Source organism: Dermacentor silvarum, chromosome 1 (assembly GCF_013339745.2).
Source record: "Dermacentor silvarum isolate Dsil-2018 chromosome 1, BIME_Dsil_1.4, whole genome shotgun sequence".
Lineage (NCBI taxonomy): Eukaryota > Metazoa > Arthropoda > Arachnida > Ixodida > Ixodidae > Dermacentor > Dermacentor silvarum.
The window spans coordinates 160,637,383-160,652,138 of NC_051154.1; the positions used below are offsets into that span (position 1 = coordinate 160,637,383).

The 14,756-nt window shown below is 45.9% G+C and overlaps 1 protein-coding gene across 3 annotated transcripts in view; it reads left to right on the forward strand.

Moving 5' to 3' along the window:
• LOC119436305 (tachykinin-like peptides receptor 99D) overlaps positions 1–14,756 on the forward strand; it is a 729,947-nt gene that overhangs the window by 387,129 nt on the left and 328,062 nt on the right. For all 3 annotated transcript variants that reach the window (XM_049656881.1, XM_049656884.1, XM_037703119.2), the window contains one exon: positions 288–431. The gene's annotated coding sequence lies outside the window, so the exon portion shown is untranslated. The remainder of the gene's footprint in view (positions 1–287; positions 432–14,756) is intronic.

Consider the following 14,756-nt stretch of genomic DNA (forward strand, 5'->3'; position numbering starts at 1 on the left):
AAGAATTGCTGACATGTTTCCCTGAACAAAAAGAAAGAAAACATGCCGTGGAGTGTATTTGAAACGTACTCGAATACGCGCCTAGATATTTTCAGCGCTCATGAGGATATCATCAAAACACTTCTAATTTCCCATCGAGTCCGAATGGTGCGCAATCAAAGAGCACCGCTTAATGACTCAGACAAAGAGCGTTTCCCTTGGGAGAACTATACCGTTCTGATTAATTGCTTTGTCTACCTATAGCGACGGTTTTATGCATTTTCTGTATTCCTTCTTTTTCTTTTCAGTCATATGTTTGTGAGAGCTCCGGACCACACCGGAGCGACACCATATCGACACCTTGGCGAGCGACAGCTCAATCTGGTCGTGGCTTCGGATGCAGGGAGCTTTGAAGGAAGTCCGTAGCTGTGCTTCACGAGGACTCGGCAAAAGTAAGTGGCGTATAGCGGCGGCGCACCGGCATTGCAGCTGTGAGCACGCCTCCAGGAACGGCACGTGTGGGACGCCGCCTTGTCATTCAGGGTTGCTCTTCAGCCGCGATAGTTCAAGCCCCTTAAACAGGGTTTGCGGTGTTCTTTCAACCTGCGAGCTAAAAAATAAAAACAAAAAAATTAAACATTCTATCGTGATACCGCGCCATCGGATCCGATTTATGTGTGATTCTCTGTCTTTATTCGTTTGGGTGGCTGTTTTAACCAAAATGAACCAGGTAGGACAGATACCATCTAAGCAAGGGATGGAGGAGAATTTATTAGAGGAAAGGAAAAGAGGTCGGCCTGAGCTAGTTACCTCTCGCCTGCTACTCTGCACCGGGGAAAATGGAAAGGCGACATAAAAAGGTGATGAAAAATGGACGGGAAGTAGGGATGCGTATATGCGATACCGACGTAACACAGTGCTTTTCTTAAAGTATCTAATCATGTTTTCTGCAAATAGTTCATAACAGCCCTTGTAGCAATTGTTTCTGCTGTGTGGCCACACATTGTGGCCAACATAGTATTTTCCGGCAATGTTTGCCTTCCAGTGCCAGTAAGCCTAGAAGCCACCATTTTTTGCGGTGACATGTAGTGGGGGCCATTGCAAAGCAGATGTTGCAGAGACTCAGACACTTTGCAGTGTTCACAGTTCGGGCCAATAAGATGGACGTGGCGTCGAGTGAAGGCGACGCCCAGGCTAACCCGGTGTAGCATACTTGCTTGGCTTCGCTTGACTTTAACTGGGAGGTGAAAAGTCTTGCCAGAGTGTATTTCCCGCAAGCATCTGTACCAATGGGCTAGCTGAGTCCAGTAAGCTACTGTGGAATCTCGCATCCCCGTGTAGTGTAGCAAATCGGACGTGCGTCTGGTTGTCCTCCCTGCCTTTCCTTTTTTTCTTTTTCCTCCTCCTCCTCGCATGAGCGAAGTCAACAAAGAGCTTACATCACCTCGCGAGTACGGTATGTTTACGTCGACGACTTTAGAAACAGTAGTTCTTCCTTCCGCATCAGCTAGCTCGTTCTACCCAAGCCACAGTGTCCAGGTGCGAATTGGAAGGTAATGGTGTGACCGTTCTTCTGCGCAAGATTGAATACCTGTACGGCATCTAAGGCTAACACATAATTCTGGCCTCTACTCGAGATAGAATCAATAGCTTGCAGGGCTGATTTCACGTCAGAAAGTACCATCCATTTACGCGCTGTCATGCAGGAGACAAAACTTACAGCTTCCCGTATCGCAACAAGCTCTGCAGGTGTTGAAGATGGCTTGTCGTCCCACTTCTATTGGTGGGAGGTGCCCAGCTGAGGTTCCACCAAGGCCGCAGTCGAGGCGCACCAAGTTACCAATCCGTCTGTACATATGTGCAGATAGCTACTGTACAAAACATACAAACATCTTCTGGAAGGAAGGACTCTCAATCTTGATGTAAGCTTAATTTTTTTCTTAAAACACATATCCTGCCCGAATGAGGGCGAATTCGGACACCACTCTTGACAGGCAGACTCGGTTTTCGCGAAGGGTTGAGAGTTCGCGACTCTAACTTGGCAACAGATTCAGCCGAGGGCTGAGTCGTGTCCCCCCGTTGGATCTGTTGGGCCCACAGTTTCGTAAAGCAGTGCATCTGAGGCATACTATCCACACTGAAGGCAATGGCTTGCCTTGCTGACTTTCTTTAACGAGACGGAATATCGCTGCTTGCCAAGACAGTAATAGCGCAAACCACTGTCTGAGTTTTGTACTGCTTACCGGAATCCGATTCCTGGAGTGTTATGTTCGTAGCCTTATAACGAAGTAAAAATAACGCGCCCTTTGCACAATTGCACAGGACGCTTTTCATTACACCTAGATGTTACCTCGACGAAGGTATTTATTTAGCTGGCTGTGGTAGCAAATAATTCGGTTTTGTATTCTTGCCATATCTATACCAGATGTTATTAAGGAATGTATTTGCCTTATTAAAAATGCAAGGTAATAACTCATCTTATTGATAGATTTACTTCCTCTTTTCACAGCAGTCGCTGATAAAATTTAAAGCTGTTCTATAATTTATTCCCACAGTAGCGCAAAAGCACACGGGCGGCTAAAAAAGCAGACGGGACATAGCGCAAACTGAGTGTTTATTGCACGAGATCAGATATATACATCATCGCACAAAAGAAGTGGAGAAGGAAGGCACACAGACAAATCAACCCAGCGAGATGAACTGACACACGCGGCTAACGCGAAAAAAAAAACATTTCTTTCTCACACTCACCCACACTCTCACATGGTTCCCCGCTCACATGGTATCCATCATGGGAGGCCCCACAAACCTCAACGAGCTGGCCCACTCGAAGGCGCGAGGTCTCGCTTTCCGCGACCATGGAGAACTCCCCGGCCGGCCCGCAGTGGTGGAAAACAGAGATCAACCGACAACATATAACGAAATTATGCAACACTTTTATCTCGGCAGGAGAGACTTTCCCCTTCCTCACAAGAAGTTAAATAGAGCGCAGGCATTGACCCTCAGATTATTGCAAACGGGTTCGTATCCTAGTCCGGCTTTATTACTCAAGCTTTATCCCGACACTTATGCCAGTAGTTCTTGCAGGCACTGCAATGACTTCTCTAGCCTAGACCATGTGCTCTGGCGTTGCCCATCGTTGCGAGGCACAGAACAAATCAATGAGGACAAGTGGCTCTCCGCTATCAAGAGCCCCGATGCCCGGGCGCAACTATGGGCTGTCCAGAGGGCCCACGATGCGGCGGTCGGGCATGGCCTGACCGTCCCAACGTGGGAGCGGCCCGCTGCGCCCTGAGTCGCGTACCTCAGGACTTTCATTAAAGTTTCACATCCGTCCATCCATTTCTCTGTTAAGGAGACTGATGGGCAACTAAAACTATTTCTGTTCCTAATCTCTGCAGCTTCTGCTTTTTCTCTGGTGAGCTAGTCAGGGTTTCTGGCCAGCGAATGAGGGCGGTTAAATAGAGGCTTGCATCCGCAGCGTGCGCGGCAAGGTGGCCTGATGAGGCAAGTTTTTAAACGTTATATCTGTGCTCACGCAATCATTCCTTGATGCACCTGCCTGTCTGTCCCCTATATACTCTTTGCCACAAGTCGAAGGAATGCAGTAAACCACCCCTTCATTACAAGAAACAAACAGTTCGCGGCGCCTCTAGAGTGTCGCAACCACGAGGCTTGCGCGTACCCGCGTTTGTCCTCGCGCACAAACTAGCCAACTTCAAAGGGGCAGATAACGTAATATCTACACCGACACGTTACCCGATCGTTTTCAGATTGTGACTAATTTTGTGTAGCTAGGGCAAGACGATTACTTTCTTTCTTTTTTCCTTCTTGCATCACCTGGTCAAGGCATTGCGAGTATCGTTCTTACTTTTCATTAGAATACTAATGTGAACGCGAATGCATCGTGAACGCGGGTTACGCGCAAGCGTATGGACGCCGCGAATTTGCACCGCGGTGTCGAAGCACCAACGGAAAGGGTGCGAACGAGGTCGTGGACGCTACATTGATATCGACAGTGCAACGCCTTTGGTGGTGGCGCTTGTGTGACGTCGGCCAAAGATTCGCTGTACATCCACTTTCACAGGGTGGAATGGAGGCGGACATTTTTTTGTATTGAAGGGGTGGTTTACTGCATTCCGTTGACCTGTGGCGAAGAGTATGTGGGCCAGGCAGGCAGGTGCATCAACGAGTGATTGCGTGAGCACAGATATAACACCGAAAAATGTGCCTTGCCACCTTGGCGTGCATTGCGCACGCTGCGGATTCAAGCCTCCGCATAACCGCACTCATTCGCTGGCCAGAAACCCTGACCAGCTCACCAAACAAATAGTAGAAGCTGCAGAGATTAGGAACATAAATCGTGTTAGTTGCCCGTCAGTCTTCTTAACAGAGAAAGAAAGGTTGTTTTTGTCGCGTTAGCCGCCTGTGTCAGTTGATCTTGCTGGGTTGATTTCTTTGTGTGCCTTCCTTCTCCACTTCTTTTGTGCGATGATATATATATATATATATATATATATATATATATATATATCTGATCTCGTGCAATAAAACACGCAGTTTGCGCTGTGTGCCGTCTGCTTCTTTCGCTATCCGTGTGCTTATGCGCTACTGTGTAAATAATGACATACCACCTAGCCCACCAGTCTGTCCTTTAGACTTTTTATATAAATTGTTTCATTTGGCGTACAATGACAAATTATTATTACTTTTCGTGCTAACTTGTTGGCACAATAATTATTCATCCCGCTAGTTAAGTACTGTAGACGGCAATGAAGCAACTAGTTTGACTGTGCAGGTTAAAATTGCCATCAACATTCACGACACTGCATTCTCGCCTTTCAAGAGCCCTTTGTAACCAATCTTAATTTTTCTCTAAATGTGTATTCGATGTGTTTAACTATGGATGAAATAATTGCACTCTTCACACCTAGAGTATATTATGTTGATATTTGTTCCGATGAGGCAATTTAACCACTTCAAATCGACCAATATTTTAAAGCGAAGAAACCGCCCTCAAATATTGTACGGGGATGAGGAGACGACGATGTGGCAAAGCATGTATTTTGTGAATAATTTAATCTAGAATGCAGGACCGACAGAAAGTATGCGTATAAGAGCAAGCAAACTACTGTGCCTTTTTGAAAGAACATATCAAAAGGAAAAACGTTGACGATGGTTAATTTCGAACCTACGACCCCACGCTCAAAAGCTGAGTGTTACCCACTGGGCAAGACACCCACGCTCACCGAGGGTGAATATATCTGAACCATATGAATGTGTTGTACAGGCAGTACAAAACAGATGTGAAAGGAGAACAGTTTCTGTGAATGCTTTGTTGAAAGATTTGGTGATGATGAAATAAAAGCCATCTCTTAGACCACATGTAGACCCGACTTGGAGCATTGTAGACATCAGGAAAATTCCGATTTAACGAGAATTTAATGCCAAGAACGCCACATCACCGATCCGTTTCGGTGGTCGCGGGATGCGCCTTCCGTTGGGACGTTCCTTCACCGACCGAAATGCCACCTGAGGGCTCATGAGCTTCACGTCACGCAACACAAACAGATAAGCAGTCAATGAGTTGATAAGGATGATAAGGAGTGTGAGGGCTTATATGGGTCTCATCATGTTTGATAATGGTTCGATGCGGATGGATAAGGTACGAAAGAGTGATAAGGGCTGTTAATGGTCGGAGCAATTCTGATAAAGTGGACAAGGACCGAAAAGGGTTGATAAAGGTCTGATCAAGTCCGATAAGGCTGATAAGTACCGATAAGAATTGATAAGGGTAATATCATGTCCGATAACATGGATAAGGACAGATCAGGGTTCATAAGGATGGGATCGAGTCCGATAAGGTTGATAACAACCGATTGGGGTTGATAAGGGCCGGATGTAATCCGATAAGGTTGATAACGACCGATAAGGATGGATAAGCGTCGGATCTAGTCCGATAAGGTCAATAAGAACCGATAATAGTTAATAAGGGTCGAATCATGTCTGATAAGGTTGATAAGGAGAGATAAGGGTCGATAAAATCGGATGAGTTGCGTTAAGGCTGATAACAACCGATAAAGGTTCATACGGGTTGATAAGGGTCGGATCTATTCCGATAAGGTTGATAACGACCGATAAAGGTTGATAAGAGTTTATACTGGTAGGATCAGGTTTCATAACTTTGATAATGAAACCGGGCTGCCTGGAGATGAGGAAGTGGCACAATACTTACGCATTCTTAGACAACTCCAGTGGAATTTCTGCATATTTTTTTCTTCCTTTTTTAGACCTATAAATACGATGTCTAAGAAAAATTTTACAGGCAAGATAAAACAAATGATGTCACTCTTAAATGCGGTTACTCATTCTGTACTTGCAGATGTAAGGCAACCGGTGCCTATACGGATGACAAAAATACAGACACATGAAATAAGTAGCAGCTCGGAGTTCGGTTGCGGCTGGCTTTGCTAGACTTGTTGCGGAAATGTGTTCTCGAAGACTTCCCTAATAGAATCCTGCTGCCTTGTTTTCCCCCAGAGATTTTCCTTCTCATCTTGTTATTGCGACCGCTTTGAACGATGCACGAGAACGTCTATAAGACGTGCAACAACTGCAATTCTCAGGTAGAGGTACATATAATACTGTGCTTTCAATCTTTCTTTCATTTTTTTTTCTCGATTCTCTTGCAAACGAGCACTTATTGACTCTAAGGAAAGCGGCGCCATTGGCACAAGTTGCTTTTATCTTTCTTTACCAACAAACGCCCTAATGTGACCATGCGTACGACAGATTACATGATTACATTGGATTTAAACGCTCCAAAGAGCAAATAAACGTATTTTAGGAGCCCTTAAAAGGTTTATTTTTTACAGCGAAGCTGTTAAGGAGCTCACCTTTCGATCGTCGCGTCTGGCAATAGAAAAAAAGAAAAAACCTCATTGGCCGTATGCTGTATGTGCGAGTGAAAGCGCGCGAGGGCGAAGGACGCTCGTTTTCACGGGGAGCGAACGCACGGCGGAGAGCAAACGCGACTCCCCAGTGGAAGGGGAGTGGTGGCCGAGGAAGGCATCGAGGCACCCTTATATACTGTGCGTGAAACTGTGCGTGTGCGTGCCCGCTCTCCCACTGCGGCGCATGCGCGCAACACTGCCTAGGGAGCCCACATGCAACGCTGTTTTAAAACAGCGTTGCATGTAGGCTCTCTATAGCCCTGCCGGCCTCTGCCGCCGACTCTCTCTGGGCTCTCGCCCGCCTCTCCCCAAAGAGTGTCGACAACAGCGTTTAGCTGTTCTGTCACGTAGCCAGTGTTTTGACAGCGGTTGTGTGCGGTCACACAAACAACGCGCACAACTGTTGTCGACGGCGGCCGCGTTTTGCCGGCGTTCGCACCGAACGCGCGCGGCGTTGGTGACGTGTATATGAAGAACGTGCCAACCTTTGCCGTACACCCTATGGCGGTGTACCGTAGCGACCATAAGGCCATGGGCCCTGTGGTCACTACATAAATGAAAACCACCTGATCATATATATTTCTCATTCTTTAATAGTTCAAATAACCAATTACACCATCACATCTTAATAGTCATAATTGGAAATACATGACTCCCACCACAGTACAGCTTCGCTGGTCTTCCATCTCCACCCCAGTGAAAGACTGACGGATTTTTTTTTATTTTGGCCTCCTTTGTTCATGACGTGCAGTGAAAAACGAAGTTGACCTCAGTGTCTAAGTTCAAAAGAACCCCTGTTCGCGCAATTCAGTCCTTCATGTAGTCCTTCGTCGATGCATTTGTGTCTTAACGTTAATAATTTCTCTATTGAAAGTGACAGTCAGGGTTTTCTTTTTTTTAACAGTTTGGGGGAAGGAAACGTCAACGGACAAATCGGCGCAGAAAGAGATTAGAAAGGCAAATAGCACCTCAAGATTACATACGGCTGGTCGAGCAGAGTATTCGTTACAAGTGCTGGGCAGGGTACGATGCAACGGGTACGTGCTTGCAATAAGCAGGCTAGAAGGACGGAAGAACTGCTTTGTCGACTGGAGGTGTTGTACAGCCCGTTTAATCAGGAAGCATGCATTAACTAACAGCACTGTTCTTTCATCAGGTATCCCAAAGCATCCACGGAAAGTTCCTTCCTTTTATTCGCGCTGTGGCAGCAGAGTATTCGTGACCAAAGGAAATTTGCGGTCACGTGTTTCTGGGACCCAAGTTTGCTGTGCCCAGGAAGCAAACATATTTCGCCCGTTCTTAAAGGTAGATGTTCTTGGTCTGTTCTGATTTAAGAAACACGCCGCATGTGCCGATTTCATGTATGTAGTTTGCTTGTGCACGTAGGAGTAAATTTTTTTTTATCAAACAACGTTTAGCTCCGTAGGACAAATGGTGGCATGCAGTTAGAGGTCCCATATAGTTGGAGGCTATTTGAACTTCTTTTCTTTCGTCGCCCGTTAAATTTAGCGCCCGGTCCCGGGAGGTAAAACGGGAAGAGCTTTTCTTATGCTTTTTTTACATTTGTGTGTAAATAAGGGTCTATACGCATCTAATACCAACTTTCGACAGCTATCCTTCTAATACTACTGTGTAAGCGTCATCGCTAAATCACCGCACCTCGACAGTCAACATACTGCCACGCATGATTCTTTTCAAAAGACTGTGGTTTCGCCACAACCACCCGCCAACGTTTTTCTTATTAAACCTCTTGCAAAGATTGGAAATATCGTTTCGTGCTGCGTTATCGCCATTAAGTACACCAAGTTATCCTTTCCATGTTATCTCACTCACGGCTTAGAACACATTGGCGATCAACGTGGCACTTATATGTACTGCTTGCCCATTTTTCCTTTCAACCACAAATTGATTCTAGAAGTGCGTGTAAGGATATGGTCAGTGGATTTAATATTGAAAAAAAATTGTTTTGCAGGTGAAGTAAATACCGAAAAGAATTCCTTGTTTAGTCGACGTGTACTTTCTTATACTTATTTGGCTGATGTCTCTGGAGAGTTTCGCTTTTCATGCCAAGCCCGATCGAAAGAGTTCGAAACTGCTTTCTCTATTTTTTTGCGTGAATGCCTGATGCTATAGCTTGTCCTGGTCAATACACGCCAAGGATTCTTTGCTCAAAGCCGGGTGTTTTTCAAGGCCGTGTGTTGGCTGCTAGCACCAACAACCCACAACGCATTGCAAATACAGGCGCACCCCTCAATGCGCTTTCTCCTTACTTGTATGTGAAAAAGTGAAATAAAATAAGCGAGAAGCAAGGAATTGGTTCCAACCCATCGGAATCGACCAGCGAAATATTCTTTCCGAGATCCAAGGGCTGTTCTTTGGCGCCACTGAAACGCGGCACTGCAGCCGGGCGACTCCCGACCCGATATTATGGTTTGCTCAATCATTTTAGACAAACTTCAAGACGGCGTACCACTGAAGCGAATATATATGGGGGCAGCAGTGTGCTTTCACACATGGCGTCTCGGCTACGCGTGCTTCAGCCGTTTGTTTTGCCCGCCGAATGAGGGGTCCGAAAAAAGGGGAAAAAAATCGTTTTTCTGAGCCCCGCAAACAGAGACGAAATGTGTTGGCTTGTGTTGGGGCTGACAGCATTGATTTACAATGCGCGAGGAGCTATACGAATCATAGACCGCAGCCTATGTGCTGTGCTTGCTCTCTGCCATGGTTTCGGCGTTGTTTTCATCGCCTTGTGTGTATCTGCGCCGTCTCCTCGTCTAACCATACACGCTGACCCCCTAACCCCCACCCGAGGAGCTTTGAAACACTGCTCAAACGGTGACTCCAAGACGTATGCGCGCGCACACACACGCTACTCCTTCCTCAACGGGCCTATTTCTTTTTCTTTTTAATTTCGTTCGAGAGCGCCGATGAATAACCTTGCGCTACGATGCAAAGTGCGTGCGCTGCGGCGCCGCTTTGCCTTCGTCCGGTGTGAGTGTAGATGTCCTCCACGCGTAGGAAAGAACTCTGCGTGAAAAAAGCGGGGTTAGCGCACCGGGGATACCTGTACCCACGGGAGATAGACAGCGTTTCCTGTCGAGGTTGGCACGCGCAGTCTCTTTGCGCGACGGGAGAGCGGTCGATCGTCGCAGGCGACACTTCGTTGCAACACCCCCCACCCCCCCCCCCCCCCCCCCCCAGCCCTCCTGCTGTGTTGCCGAAGAAAAGAAATGCCACAGCCACAACAGCCACAGCTGCCGATGTTGCCGGCAGCACACCGGCAACAGCGGACGGTTACAGCCGAACGCAATCTTTGCTCGCGGCCTCCAGCCAGCTATATAGACTCGGACAGCATCTCCTTGTGCGCGTATACATGTTCGCGCAGTTCTGTTTGTTTGGAGGTCTCGCACAAGTGCTGCGCCGCAACGCGGCGATTGTGCAAAAGGCGTCGCTGCTTCCCCCTTCGTGTTCCGTTCCTTTTTGTCTTTTTTTTTCCCTTTCTCCGTCCCATCCCCCCGACCCCTCTTTTTTTTCTGCACTTGCGCCGAACGCGAGAATCAATTGACGTATAAGAGCTGACCGCGCCCGAGCTTGGTGGGGCTCGTTCGATGCCATACATGCCTAAATTGGTTTCGACGTCTCCCGAAAAGAGCTAGAAAAATCGCACTTTCTTCTGTGTTTCTCTGTGAAGCCAAAATTAATTTTTGTTTCATTCTTTTTTCTCTCTATCTCTTTTCTTTTTCGCAATCCCTATAGCTGAAGTCAACATCTCAGCAATGGCTGGGTTTAGATAAAATGACCCTATGATAAATAAGGATAGTAAGTACTCCGCAGGCTTTTTTTTCGCAGATCGGCAATGCATCATCTGCGTAAGGAAAATTATTAATTTTCTTTTGTTTTTGAAGTAGACTAACGCAAATATACCTTGAAGGTCTGTAAAGTTAGGCCAGTATGTTTGAAGAATAATACTGCTAACTAATATTGCTTAGTCAGTGATCAGTTATGTAAAGAATATGGCTCGGTAAGTTAATCAGATCGGTATGTATGTACAGGCAACTCACTTTGTCCATTGTGATGGCTGGAGTCATAAAAAAAGAAAACAAGATATCCCAATCAAAATTTACTTGCATTCGATATATTTTGGGCTGTGAGGAAAAAGAAAACGCGCAACTCCTCTTTATGACTAACTTAGGTGCATGCAACAGTATCCTTCTAGCTTATTTTGTCCGTTCGCTCACAAATGGATCAGGAGTACACTGCTTAATCCGCCAGCCTACATTTCTTTTACTCTGTGCACAAGTTGACGCAGTCAAAAATATCTCTTACGCATGTACAGAATTTGAGTAATGAGATGAAGCTAATGATGCGATCACATTTCACTGCTCAGGAAGTATTGATGAGCTAATTGGTTGCCCATTATTGTTCTGAAGGCAAGCGCACTTGTCGAGACGAGGACGAACACAGAAACACGAGCGCACCAACATTCGCGTTTGTATGATTCGGTGTTCGTCCATTTGTAAACAAGCGCGCTGCCTATAGAACATTGTACTGCGACAGCAATCGGGCGCTCAAGTCTGGGCTCCCTGTGTATAAGTCCCTTCCGTCCGTCCGCATAGTTATTGTTACGCTGTCCTTGTCGTCGTTATTGTGCAATCGTCCTCAGGTGACCTCCTCATCCTCACTTTCACCTTCGCAGTTAAGCGAAGAAAAACAGAGCGGCTGGCTCGGGAGACTTTGCCTACCGCTCAGCATTTGTGCTACAGCATTTGAGAAGTAGAACTTTCTTGAACTGGTGCTTACAATTGCAATCTTTGTTTAACTATATACCGTATATTCGCGCGTATAACCCGCCCTTGCATATAACCCGCACCCCTAACTTTGAACTCCATGAAAGAGAAAAAAAATAACCTCGCGCATAACCCGCACGCGTATCCGAAAAAATGAGGACTAGGAAGTTACAACTACGCTCAGTTATAATTTCGTTTTCAAAACAAATTTATTTCAAACGCCAGCGGGCCGAGGAAGCCGCCAGAGCTCAAGGGCTCCTGGCCGACACCTAGGCAGGGGTATTCGCCCAAATCCCCGAATAACTCGCCGGATTATAAATAAAGTTATCATTCAATCATTCACGACTGCCGCAACATTGTCAGTGCTGTCGTCCGATTCACTGCTGCCATCCGAGGCTTCATCGCCGCTCTCAAAGACGTAATCGTCTTCGGAACCATCTCGCAGCAGCTCTGTTGCCGATTTCTTCAGCAGCAGCTATGATCTTCAGTTTCTTTTTCACTGTGAAAGACTGCCGCAAAGGCACACTCGTGATGCCTAAAGAAGGCTGGCCAACTGTGCAAATTGGGCTTACAAGAAATGGCACCTGACTCATGCGAAAAGCGTGCGAAAAGCATCTAACCAGACTATGGATGTGGGTCTGGCTATAATCTGTGTTGGCCTCTTATTGGGTTAACACACGTCGATGTCGATAGGCATGTGGACAACGCGGACCCTGCACGGCAGGCCGCGCGTTGCCGTGAAGCCGACCTTCACCCCCTCCCTTCGCTAATCTTCGCAGATAACCCGCACCCCTGCTTTTTAAGCATTTTTTTTTCAATTTTTGGTGCGGGTTATATGCGAGAAAATACGGTAGCTAAATTGGGAGTTTCCTTCAGGACCAAAATACTGAAAACAAACAATGAACCTGTAATGAATTGTTCGAGTCTGGTTCCAGGAGTATGGTTGCACGAGTCCTAGAAATCAAGAATGACTAATATTACAACGTAGCTGTATATTGCTACCCCAGCAAATTTTCTGCGTTCGTGTGTGTACACCGTCGCATCGACAAAAAAATTTCGTCTCCGGAGCTAGCGCAATTGTGAGTTCCCCTGTAGCATAATTATGTTTTTTCGTATGTTCAAATTACAATCCGAAGCTATCATGTCTGCAGTTTGTGTGTAAGTCGTACTTTACAAATTTTGTGACGCACGTTGAGAAATTGAAATATTTCAATAACGCGCTTGCGCCAGGCGGAGGTACTACTAGAATGAAGATATGTGCTGCATTCCGCGGCACACCTGCGTGCGCGCGTGACGAACGTGTGCTCACGATGTACCTGTCCTTGATGAGTGTGGGCGCTTTGACCATTGCATATCGGTTGCGCCGAGTGTGCTGCGACCGTAATCGACATCCGGGCAAGGCTGTCAAAAAAATTACAGTACGCGCTAGCGCATGGACGCCGCGAACGTGCACCGCGGCGTCGAAGCACCAACGGAAAGTGCGCGAACGAGGTCGTGGACGCTACATTGATATCGACGGTGCGACGCCTTGTGGTGGTGGCGCTTGTGTGACGTCGGCAACAGCTTCGCATGCACATCCAATTTCACAGGGTGAAATGGAGGCGGAAATTTTTTTTCTTAACCTTTTCAAGAACGACTTAAGAATTCAAATGGCTATGCGCCACATGACCCTCTACTTGAGCCCATATACAACACGCAATTTGGCAAGGCAAGACATATACCGCATTCGCCTGATTATTTTTTTTAATTTTTTGTTCAATGTGTGTGCAGGACAGGTCGGCGTCAAGGGCGACATTTATTTTCTTTTTCTTTGTGTTGTCCGGAAAGATGTTTTTGAAGATTACATTCGTAAAAGATAGTTATTTCGCCTCTGATATAAGGTGAAGCTTTAGCTCAGGCCCAACTCCGATGTCGCCTATTCAAATGCACGTAAAACGCAGAAATGCTTTTCTGAAGTAACTCCTGAGCCGATTTCAATGCAATTTGTTGCATTTCAGAGAGAAAGTTAAGTTATAGTGACTGTTTGAAGCGGAATTTTCATTTAGGTCCGGACCATTCGAAATTTCCGAAAATTGGAAAGTTAAAAAAAAAAGAAGCAGCACTAATTTTACAAATCCGTAACACTGCATCAAGAACAGATATTGCAGTTCTTTAAATTGCATCCGTTATAACATACAAAACAGATAAATGTGGTACATTAATTTACAGCTTAGGTAGATTTGTTAAATGTTTCCAGGGGTCATGTCATATCCGCAAATTATTTTTCCCATATCCGCAATATATTTCCCAGGAGTGTATAGTATATGAATTTAGTCCGCTTTAGATGTATTAAAAATCCAGTTTTCAGAATTGCGATATCGCTTTTCATTGATGAGCTATAGAGTTTTAACGCTGATAGCTTAGTTTTCCAAAGTTTCGCAGTCTTCAACAGTTTTTATTAAACATCAACGGCCTAAACGAAAATCCGCTTCCAACAGTGACTCAATTTTTTTTTATTTTAAATGTAATGAATCGCATGAAATTTGGTCCAGTGGTTTCCGACAAAAACAATTTATTCTTGCTCATGTATTTAGATAGGAGGCCCCGAGCTTAAGCTTCCCCTTAAGGCAGATTACTTCAAGAGGTGTACGTTGGTTGCGCGGGGCATCGCGATGTTCAAATAGCTATTTAGCGATGCGCCCCACACTCACTGCATTTAATATTACGTACCACCTTACAACGAACTTTGAAGTAGTGGAAGTAAGGAAGCGCAATACTGAAGTCCCCCCATCTGACTTTAACATAAATCCAGACGCCCCTGTTTCCAGGTAGTACGTCCCAAAAGTGCGCTGAGGTACGCGGATGCTGCCATTGATATGTTCTTATGTATCTTTTTCTCGTGCTACGGAACAAAACTCTTCGAACATGTCAAATACAAGTGTCTTGAGCATTTAACTTACTTCTTGAAGATGCTCGATTCAAGCATTTTCGCTGTTATAGGCTCTAAGTTGTTCTGATTACTAGTGGCCGCTTTCTCTTGACGTGCATCACTGTCTAC